The 12123-nt window shown below is 37.1% G+C and overlaps 1 protein-coding gene across 3 annotated transcripts in view; it reads left to right on the forward strand.

The window, feature by feature from the left end:
• The window catches only part of PTPRR (protein tyrosine phosphatase receptor type R), a 381027-nt gene that overhangs the window by 241165 nt on the left and 127739 nt on the right, over nt 1–12123 (forward strand). The window lies entirely within an intron of this gene.

Here is a 12123-nt window from a genome sequence, read left to right on the forward strand (position 1 = left end):
GTGGTGTCAGTTGTAACTTCTTTCTCATTTCTGATTTTATTGATTTGGGCCCTCTTTCTTTTTTTCTTGATGAGTCTGGCTAAAGGTGTATCAATTTTGTTTATCTTTTCAAAGAACTAGCTCTTAGTTTCACTGATCTTTTCTATTGATTTTTTTAGTCTTTATTTCACTTATTTGAGACTTTTCTTGTTTCCAGAGGTAGGCTTGTATCACTACACAGCTTTTGCTGTGTTCCATAGATTTTGGATCATTGTGTTTTTGTTTTCATTAGTCTCCAGGTATTTTTAAATTTCTTCTTTGATTCTTCAGTGATTGATTCATTGTTTAGTAGCATATTGTTTAGCCTCCACATTTTTGCAGTTTTTTTCTTGCAGTTGATTTCTAGTCTCATTGTATTGTGGTCAGAAAAAATGCTTGATATGATTTCAGTTTTCTTCAATTTACTGAGAGTATTTTGTGACCTAGCATGTGATCTATACTGGAGAATGTTCCATATGTGCTTGAGAAGAATGTGTGTTCTGCTACTTTTGGATGGAATGTTCTATATATATCTACTAAGGCAATCTGGTATAATGTGTCATTTAAGAACAGTATTTCCTTATTGATTTTCTGTCTAGATGATTTGTTCATTGACGTAAGTGGGGTGTTAAAGTCCTCTACTATTATTGTGTTACTGTCTCTTTATGTTTGTTAATGTTTACTTTATGTATTTAGGTGCTCCTATGTTGGACACATATATATTTACAATTGTTATATCTTCTTGGATTGATCCCTTTATCATTATGTAATGTCCTTCTTTGTCTCTTGTTACAGTCTTTGTTTTAAAGTCTATTTTGTCTGGTGTAAATATTGCTACCCTGGCTTTATTTTCATTTCCATTTGCATGGAATAACTTTTTCTATCCCCTAACTTTTAGTCTGTGTGTGTCTTTAGATCAGAAGTGAGTCTCTTGTAGGCAGCATACAGATGGGTCTTGTTTTTGTATTCATTCATCAACTCTGTGTCTTTTGATTCAAGCCTTTAGTCCATTTACATTTACAGTAATTATTGATAGGTATATACATGTTGCCATTTTGTTCATTGTTTTTGGATTGTTTTTGTAGTTCTTTTTTGTTCTTTTCTTCTTCTTTTGCTCTCTTCCCTTGTGATTGATTACAATCTTTAGCATTCTGCTTGGATTCTTTGCTCTTTTTTGTGTGTCTATCATTATAGATTTTTGGTTTGTGGTTACCATGATGTTTATATGTAATTATATATTATATATAATTATATATAACATAATAATTATAATTATATATGATTATTTGTTGATGATCTCTTAAGTTCAAAGGCATTTTAACAACCTTGCATTTTTTACTCTCCCCCAAGTTCACATTTAATGTTTTTGACGTATTTTACATCTTTTTGTTTTGTGTATCTTTTAACTACTTATTTTACATATAGATGATTTTACTACTTTTGTCTTTTAACCTTCCTACTAGCTTTATAAGTAGTTGTTCTAGTACATTTACTATATATTTGCCTTTTGCAATGAGATTTTTCCCTTTATAAGTTTCATATTTCTAGTTGTGGCCTTTTCTTTTCCTCTTAAAGAAGTCCCTTTAACATTTCTTGCAGATAGAGTATTCTTGGTTGTAAATGTTTTCCTTTCATCATTTTAAGTATATCATGCCACTCCCTTCTGGGCTGCAGAGTTTCTGCTGAAAAGTCAACTGATAGCCTTATGGGAGTTCCCTTGTACATTACTAGTTGCTCTTCTCTTGCTGCTTTTAAGATTCTCTCTTTATCTTTAATTTTTGCCATGTAAATTACAATGTGTCTTGGTGTGGACCTCTTTGGGTTAATCTTGTTTTGAACTCTCAGTGCTTCTTGGGCCTGGATGTTGGTTTCCTTTCCAAGGCAAGGGAAATGTTCAGCTACTGTCTTCAAATATGTTCTCTGCCCCTTTATCTCTCTCTTCTCCTTCTGGGACCCCTATAATGTGAATGTTAGTATACTTGATGTTGTCCCACAGATCTCTTAAACTGTTTGCATTTTTTTTTACTTTTTTTCTTTTTTCTGTACAGCTTGAGTGATTTCATTTCCTGATCTGTACCTCTGTATCATCTAATCTACTGTTAATTCCTTCTAGTGTATTTTTTATTTCAGTTACTGTATTTTTCAGCTCTGTTTAGTTCTTCTTTATATTTTCTAACTCTCTGTTAAACTTCTCACTGCGTTCATCCATTCTTCTCCTGAATTCATTGAACACCTTTATGATCATTACCTTGAACTCTTTATCGGGTCGATTGCTTATCTCCACTTTACTTAGTTTTCCTTTTGGGGTTTTATCTGGTTCCTTCGTTTGGAACATATTCCTCTATTGCCTCATTTTGCCTAATTCTCTGTGTTTATTTCTATATATTAGGTAAAGCAGTTATATTTCCTGATCTTGGATGAGTGGCTTTATGTAGGAGATGTCCTATGGGGACCAACAGTGCAATCCATTGTGGTCATCAGAACTATATGTTCTCGGGGTGCCCCCTATGTGGGCTGCATGGGCCCTGCTGCTGTGGCAGGGCAACTATTGTGGGCACACTGGTAGTTGATGCTGGCTCCCAGCCTGATTGGTTGCCAGGCCCTGCCTTGTGCAGAGGCTGCTGGTCACTGGTGGGTGGTGTTGGTCACAGAGCAGCTGGCTGTGGGCCTGGATCTTGAAGTTGGTATTGGCCTGCTGATGGGCAGGGACAGGGCCTGGGGGAGGTTCTGGGGCTGGTGTCAGCCAGCTGATGGGTGGGCTGGGTCCCAATGTAGCTGGCTGCAGAGCTGTGGAGGTCCTGGAGCTGGTGTTGACCTGCTGGTGGGTGGAGCTGGTCCTGGGCCCTCTGGTGGACAAGGTGGGGTCCTGGGACAACTGGGGGGCTCAAAGGGACCCAAGACAGCTGGCCTGGTGATGGGTGTGGCTGTGTTCCTATGTGGCCAGCTCCTTGACCTGAGGGTTGCCAGAACTGGTGCCAACCAGCTGGTGCGTGGGGCCAGACCCCAGGAGTGGCCAGACCCCCTCCCTATAATAAGCTATAGGGAGGATTCCAAAATGGTGCTTGCCAGCATGTGTCCTTGTGGTGGAATGAGCTCCCCAAAATGGCTTCCACCAGCATCTATCCTGCAGGGTGAGTCCCTGATCCTTCCCACCTCTCCAGAAGGCTCTCCAAGATCAGCAAGTAGGTCTGACCCAGGCTCCTTTCAAATTACTGCTTCTGTCCTGGGTCTCAGAGTGTGTGAGATTTTGTGTGTGCCCTGTAAGAATGGCATCTCTGTTTCCTACAGCCCTGTAGCTGTCTTGAAAGCAAGCCCCATTGGTGTTCAAATCCAAGTATTTTGGGGTTTGTATTCCCAGTGCAAGACCCCCAAGCTGGAGAGCCTTATGTCGGGCTTGGACCCCTCGCTCCTTTAGGAGAGCCTCTGAAATTGTGATTTTTCTTCCTTTTGTGGGTCACTTCCCTGCGGGTATGGGTCTATATCGCATCTCTACCTTTCCTACCCATCTCATTGTGGTTCCTTTATATCTTTAGATGTAGAAGATCTTTTCTGCTGGAAAAGAGTCTTCAGTATGGAGTGGTTTTAGAAAGGTCCTGACATGATCTAATTTATGGTTTAAAATTACTTTGGCTTTGCACAGAAAATCAACTATAGAAGTCAGAGTGGAAACAAGGAGACTGGTTAGGAGGCTGTTGCCATAGCCCTAGTGAGAGATGATAGGAGTTAGGGTGGTAATGGTGGAGGTGGTGAGAAGTGGTCTTCTGAATATTGTTCAATTGGATTTACCAATTGTAGGGCATGAGAGAAAGAAAGGAGGCAAAAATAACACCTGTTTTTTTTAACAAGTAAGATTGAAGTTGCCAGTTGTGAAGAGGAAGAAAATTGAAGGAGGAACAGATTTGGGGTGGAGGTGGGTAGGGTAGGAATCAAGAGCTCAGTGTCGACAAGATCAAGTTAACCATCTAAGTGTATATGTCATGTATGCAACTGGGTATACACGACTTGAGTTCTGAGGGTGAGGTCCTGGTTAATTTTAGAGTGTGGTTTAGAAGAAAAAGAAGACATGAAGAATTAAGGACTGAGCCCTCCAGTATAGAGAGGTCAGGAAGATGAAGGTGTGGCATCCTGGAAGCCGGGTGAGGAGAGAACATCAGGGAAGAAGAACAAATTATCTGTGTCCAAGGCTGCTCATAGGTCAAGCAAGATGGAGATTGAGAATTGACCACTGGATTCAGCAATCCTGGTTTAATATAGCAGGAGCCAATATAGGGAGAAGGGGGGTGGAATAGAGGAACTGGAAACAGTGAATACAGACAACTCTTTTTAGACCTTTGTTTGAAAGGAGAATAATGAAAAGCGGTGATAGCTGGACAAGGAGATCTTTCAGGTTGACTTTTGTTTTAATATAAGAAATATTGTAGCACATTTGAAAGCAGATTAGAAAGACATGATAGAGAGGGTGAGCTAATGATGCAGGAAAGAGAAAGAGAATTATACAATAATTACCTGCCATTGATGTACCATAATATATTTATCCGTTTGCACCAATGTTCATTTAAGTTGCTTCTGATTTTTTACTATAATACTGCAAAGAAAATCTTTGTGTCTATTTTTTTATTCATTGAAATCATTTCCTTAAGATAAATATTCAGGTGGGGAATTACTGGATCAAAGATCGTGAACATTTTTAAGACTCTTGGCAGTACCCTATTGCCTTAAAAAATAAATTTCCCATGCCTCCCATAATGTATAAATGATTAAGTTTTATTCCAACCTTGCTAGTGTTATGCCATATATCTTGGTGGCCATAGTTTATGGAATCCCTATACTGTTTCAACTATGCTTTTTCTAACAGACTGTTAGCTCCCTAAAGACGGAGATCATATCTTGAAATTATCTTCATTCCCTCCTATTTTTTAAACCAAATATTTCACTAATAATAATTACAATAATCATTTATCTGAAATCCCTCTGTGTTAAAGCATAATGGTGTGCATATGGTGTAATGTGGAAAAAATTATCAATTATGGAATCAGACTAACCTGTATTTGAACACCACATTCATTACTTGGGTTTTGCCTAAATCACTTTAATTTCCCTATCAATTAATAGATTAATGATAATGCCTGCTCTCTAAGTCCTGGTGAGGGTTGAAATGAGATATCTGTAAAGTCCCTAGCACAGAGTAGGAAATTTTGGAGGAAATAGTGGAACTTTTAGAAGAACTTTATCATGAAAATATCTTGTGAACATATATTTTTTTTAAAAGACAGAAAAAAAACACTCTTCATGCAACTCACCTTGTCTATAGCCCATAGAGTGCTCATATTATAGTTTTGCTAATGGCCATGGAAAAAAAAACCCCATGCATTTCAATTCTTGTAAACTGTTGAAACAGCAAGCACCTGGGGTACCTCTTGGGAATGCACAGGCTGCTACAGTAGGCCTGGGATCAGCAATGTCTCTAGAAACGGTACCAGGCAGTTACCTCCAGGTGACTAAATGAGGCTTCATCTCAGCACATGAGCTTAGAAAGCTTTACGATTAGTCCAGCTTGCTAAGGTGAGGAAATAAGAAAAGGAGAGCAAATGGAAGTCGAACTTACCACAACATCCAGTCAATTTCCAAACAGGTAAGAGAACCTTTCGTGACATTAACGGTGCTAGGTTAAGAGAGTGAATATTGAGATTTCTGTCTGTATCTGTTCCTGTGCGCATATGAGCGAGTCAGCAGAGAATCTTTGTGATATCCAGGGAAACAGCTTTAGCCTTGAAGTTTGAAATTAAAAGAAAATGCTCTGCAATTATTCAATATCTCTGAACAGTAAAGACCTTACCACCATCACAAGAAGTTTCTTATAAAAATTTTTGTATCCATCCTAAAGAGAATAGAATTACAAATACTTTCAGTTGGACAGAACTGAAAATTTTCATAAAAGGTATTGGGTGGAGCAGCTATTTCCTTGGCTTTGCTTGGTGTAGTCCCTACACTGACACTAGGGAAAAGATGACCTCTTGCATTTATGATAACTAGAAAAGGAAAAGGGAGCTTACAGTGGGCTTAGTCACTAAATCTAGACTTTCTATCGTACCGCATCTTGGGGACCCTGCCTTTGCACGTAGACTTCACTAAAAGACTAGTCAGTATCTTCCATTGTAATCGGATGTGGGGGACCAATGAATGAAAGTGCAGGACAGGAGACATCCCCCATCTAATTCCCAACCGGGGACCTCAGCTTTGTTGTTTTCTACCGGTAAACCAAGACCCTTATTATTAAAGCTCGGCTGTCCTCATAAGAATTAGGACTCTCATTAAAAATTATGTGTGAATTCATTAGTTAATCTGTACAGAAAGTGCTATCCTCAGATGAAAAGCCTCACAAAGTACTATTTAGTTCACTTAAGTTTATTTCAAGAAATATGTATTGAGTTCCCACTGTGTTTTAGGCATTGTAGAAAGTTCTGGGTGTACAAGCATTAAAAATAAGAATTTAGTTTGAGTGTTTAAAGATAATATAGTGGTTCTGGTGTTGGTACAAAATTATGGATTATTCTGATTTTATCTGTGGTCTGCGATGATGAATAACAATGTCAAAAAATAGTGCATCTGGTGTTTCCATCGATCTTAATCATAAAATTGGATTAACTTCCTGTCTGATTCAATGTTGCAGAAAACAATCATCAAGATGCCCCAAATATATCATTTGATTCAAGAAGTCAATCTCTATTTGCCACAAAATATAGCGCTGTCAGGTTTTTTTTTTTGTATGTCTCTAGTGTGAAACATGAGGAGATAATAATGCCAAATAATGGCTTGGCAATAATTTCAAAGAGGGGTTTAAGGTTTAGCAGCAAGATTTTAGATTAAAGGGAGATAAAAGATTTTAGTGACTTTCTTTTAATGTCTTTTTAATATGAAGAGGACTAACCTGTCTAAATCTGTCATTTAATAGAAATTAAAGCCTTAAAGAAGATGTGGCTTCTTAATTTTCTACACCAAAATATCTTTCCCTACAGCTTCCACAGTCTTAAATTTATTTTTTAAATTGCTGGTGTGAATTATTCAGTTGATAATTGATGCTAGATTGTGTTATATGATATTAGCCATTTCTATATTTAGCTGTAACAAGGAGGAATAAGATTCGCGTAGTCTCCTTTGTTTTTCTGATCAATCCATGTACTTCTGTTTAACAATTTAATAATTAGAGATATAGCAATCCTAATAAACACGATGACCCCAATTATGCTGAAAGGAAAAAAAAGAGTATTACTGGGAAGATGGAGAAGTAATAACAGGATGAAATTGGCACAGTCATGCCGTGCATTAAAGTTATGCTGTAGACAACCCCACTCCGAATCTTTATTTTCCAGAAACGAGATGGTTCTCGGGGTGCTAATCACAAAAATAACACATTGTGGAAAATTATACACTTATTATTTTGCCATCTCATTCTGCAGATGAAAAAAACCACAAGAACATTGACTAAAACTTATTCCACGTTCTCTCTATTCATTTTTAGTTATGCAGAAAATTGTTAATTCCCACCGTGACAGAAAAATCAAGATTACCGAGAATAAAAGTTGAAAGGACACTGAATCATAGAGTTTTTATTTGCATCCCCAAAACACATGCCAATAAACCTCATTTTATTTTACCATGTTTCTTGGGGAATTGGGTGGTTCACCAGAAGAGTGAAAAACAGAATCCTATTACAGTCATTGAAGTGAAACATAAACTACTTCGTGGAGGGAATGGAAATGAAAGTAAATTTATAACGTCCTTCCAGGGATGTTAGACTCCAAACCACCCTTTTGATCAGACTGATGTTTGAGAGCCTGTGTGGTCTCCCTGCCACCTCACAGTCCAAGATTTTGCATGTGAAAAAGTCGAAATTCCCGAAAGAATATATTCCTGTTGATTGAATACAAGCCCATAAAACTAAAAGTGAGCCATCTCCCTACTTTACCCACATCTGGAATAAAGTACCCAGTAGCCTGTAACGATTGATAATTTCTTCATTTTTTAAAGTAGTATTTATATACTTGGTGGCTTGGGACAGTATCACTTTCTGACTATCAAGCAAAGTGCTTGAAGAGAGTTGAAGGATTATTATTTTGCCCTGGGACGTCTATTTCCAAGCATCCCTAAATGCCACTTAGAAGTCAGTTTGGTCTCAATTCTTACTGGATACGATAGTCAAATGTCTCCTCTGTCCTTTCAGAAAAGCTGCATGAATGGAGCGGTCACAGCTGTGGTGATTAGAATTTTGTCATCCTGACAGGGCTGGTTGTAGAAACCTGAATTTGTCTGTGCCCTGTAATTTGTCTAACCTTGTGTTTCAGGCAACATTTGCCTAAGCTTTGGGCTTTTGTCCAGAGCGTTTCTGCCTGGCCTCAACTCCAGCCATTTTCCACTCAAGCTTTTGGTTACTGTGTCTGCCTCAGCATGAGAGGTGCTGAAGGAAGGGGAGAGTAACAATTTAGAGGAGACCAAAAGAGAACACAGGAATAAGAATAATGGAGAAGAAATAATATTCAGTACATAATCAGGGGAGATGAATGTGGAAATTTCTGTTGACTTGAACATATAATAATGAGACTTGAAAACTCTGTTAAAAGGCAGTAACTTGCTATTATATTTGTTTACTGTACTCAGGATAATATCTATTTGTGGATAAATCATGATTTTCTCCTGTCTCCAAAGAACTTTATATTAAACCTCTGTTTTCCTCTATTTCATCCATAGATATGTTTATTAAAATATTTATTTTATTAAATATTTTTATTAAAATATTTTTATAAGGGTAAATGGACACAAAATCACGAAGTATAGGAATGATAGTATCATAAAAGTACATAAAGTGTTATTTTATAATTTTTGGAAGCCTTATCTCCTCCATTGAATTTGTACTTGGAAAAGTCAAGACCTTAACCATTTCATGATTTTTTAAAATAGCTAATTATAAGGATGGGGGTTTACTCAAAATTATATAGAATTTAAAGTTTTCAGAACAATGTATAAAAGTTCTTAACTTAATTGCTAAAGTATAGGAGTCTTTAAAGGCAAAAGAGAAGATTTTCTTACAAGAATGTTATTAGAGGATGTGAAAGGGAACACTAATTAAGAGGTACTATTAAAATTGAAAAGAGAGATTAATGAAATGAAGAAATAAATAGCTTATAAAGAGCTTTTCAAATGAGTAGGATAGGGCTTCTAATCTAAGTCACTAAATTTGACTGTTTCAATATTAATATTTAATCTGTAGTAGTAGAGAGAAAAAAAGAAAAGGATGATGAATATGAATTTGATTCAGTAGCTATAAGGAGTCTTCTGTACAATTTGGGATCTGATCTGATGGCTCACACAGCCATGGTTAGAAAGGGTGGATGGAGTAGGGAGTAAATGGAAGTAGAGATTCTGGAATCAAAGAACCCTTCTTAAAATGTGCTATTTTAACCTTAAACCTCAGGTATATATTCTTCCAAAAATTATATCACTTGAGCAAAATCAAATTGTTTTGACCATTGCTTTTTCCTCTGACCTAGATTTCCTAATTGACTTTTAGCTAAAACTCCTTGATTGTTAAATCAGTAAATGTAAGCACTGGAAATCCAGTCAGGCCACTTCTTTGTGTATTAATATTATTACTGTTCCAGGAAATAAGTATAAGACCTTCATTTAATCAACAAAGTTGCAACTCAATGTCCCCTTGTACTGCATATCCAAAGAAGCAGATCATTTAGTTGTTTTTAACATTGATGAAGGATAAATCCATATCTTTAAGCAAAGTTTATGGGGCACTTTTTATCTGTCAGTTTTAGCTGTTTTGTGTCTGATAACTTATGTGATCCTCAAAATCCCTGTGAAAGGGATGCAGTTATCATCTCCATTTGACAGACAAAGAAACTGAGGCCCAGGGAGAGTTAATAATTTGACCAAGGCCACTCAGCCCAGGATAAATCCAAGTCTGTCTTACTAACCCATGCTCTTAACTATTATATTATAGTATGTCAAAGTTTTCTTATTTGGTATTTGCTCACCTACCTGCAACTTCCAAACACACAAACAATTATTTAAAGTCATGTACATTCTCTCTAGCTATTAGAAAACAGAGTAGGCAAAAGCTTTTAAATGTGTGAGATCATAATTCAAGAAGCTCCTGAATATCTCCCTTGCCCACTAAGTCTTTCCTTTCTAAATGAGAAATTTAGATACCTTTTCTCAGTTACTACCAATATTCATTTAGCTCCTTCATAAATTGTTTTAACTGATAAGCTGATCGATTGCTTTAGCTGGCCTTATCTTTCTCCTTTGTCCTCAGCAAAAATTGGTCCTGGTGTTCTGCCTGTTTTTTCAGTATGCAATCACATCTTAACCCCCTCAAAGTCTCAATATACACTAATGACACACTAATTTTAGTTTATGAGTATCAAATTGTACTAACCCTAAAAAACCCATTAAATGACCCTTTGGGACAAAAAAAAGTCTGTGGAATTGTACCCTAGGCACCCATATATCCACACAGTGATCTCACACTTTCAAATAAGTTCCAACAAAGACTCACTTGGCCTTCCAGTGGATTGTGGACCACATTTTGAGAATCACTACTTGAAGACCACCAATTAGTCTTCATCAACAAATCCAAGAGCCTTTTCTTGGTCTGCATTTTTCTTAACCTTCAGCAACATCTAGCAGTGTTGACAAACTTCTTTTGCAAACTCTGCTCCTGACTCCACGGCACCATACACCTGATTTTCCTCTAACCCTGCTGCCACTGTAAATATCCATGCTGAAATCAAGGTCAACTAACAAGAAAAGTTTTAGAGCCTTTTTGCCTTTTAGGAGTATGGGCAACAGAGTGCAATGTAACGTCTAACTTTGTGGTACCATGAGTTGGTGTTTGAGGGGGATAAGACATAGCATCCCTCTTCTCCTGCCTGAGAAAGACAGAGGAAGCAGACCTGGGGAGATAAGAAATATAACTTTATTGCTGATAGAGCTGCTGGAGATGTGACTTAGGAGCATGACAGTATACTTCTATGGCTGCCTCTCCTTCTTAGGCAAATTTACCCACCAGTCACAGGAGTACTGGCCAACTGTGGCCTCACCTGAAGGGACAGAGCCTTTGCAACTTACTTTACTACTTGCAATAAGAATACTAGGTTTTATTGTCTTTACAGGCAAGAGGACCCCAAAAGGAAAGCACAGAGCTACACATGCCCCAGTATCTCATTCCAAATGCACCAATCATGCAAGTCACTTCCCTCCCCTGAGGAGACAGAGGAGGGAAGGCACCAGGAAAATTACTGTATTTGAGCTGCCACCGCACAGAATAAAACATCAGTGTTGGGGAATAAGTGTTTCCTCCTAACATCATGGAAAGAGAAAAGCCATAAAAATGTGATAGTTATAACATCACATTAAAATGGATAAATATTTGTATGACTATATATTAGATATATATGGATATATATAATATATGTATGCATTCTACATTATATTACCTACATATTAGAAAAAAAGCTAACACTAAAAGCACCACAAGCTTTATTTCAGGATGACGGAATAAACTATTACGAATAATATTTATTTCTTTTTCCTAATTCTTTGTAGTTTCTAAATCTTCTATCATGAACATATTTAATTTTTATAATTAGAAAGATAAATTTTACAACTCTCAAATTAGTCACAAGAAATAGACACTTACACTGATTAAGTTTGAGTGCCATTTACAACCAATATAGCACACAACTCAGAAAACTTATATTGATTTTGCCTATTAGAAACAAGTTTCAAAGAATTGGTTAGATGAAATAAACTGTTTTTTCCCTCCTGAACTGTGTAGTAGTCAAAGTATTAGAGGCATAGTAATAACAAGTCAAATACAAATTGTGTTAAATCTACTCATGTTTTTTGAGTGATTAGGCATTTCAAATGAACTACTTAACCAAATATTAATCTCCTCAAGAGCTTATAACCCTGGTTTTGTAACCCTTTCTACCCCTATCATGTAACAGATTCTTCCAATTACAATTTTTGACCCTCAGACAATGCAGGGCTTAGGTGAGCTGACCCCACGTGCAGTCGTAAATCCGAGTATAACTT

The sequence above is a fragment of the Eubalaena glacialis genome, chromosome 11, assembly GCF_028564815.1.
Source record: "Eubalaena glacialis isolate mEubGla1 chromosome 11, mEubGla1.1.hap2.+ XY, whole genome shotgun sequence".
Lineage (NCBI taxonomy): Eukaryota > Metazoa > Chordata > Mammalia > Artiodactyla > Balaenidae > Eubalaena > Eubalaena glacialis.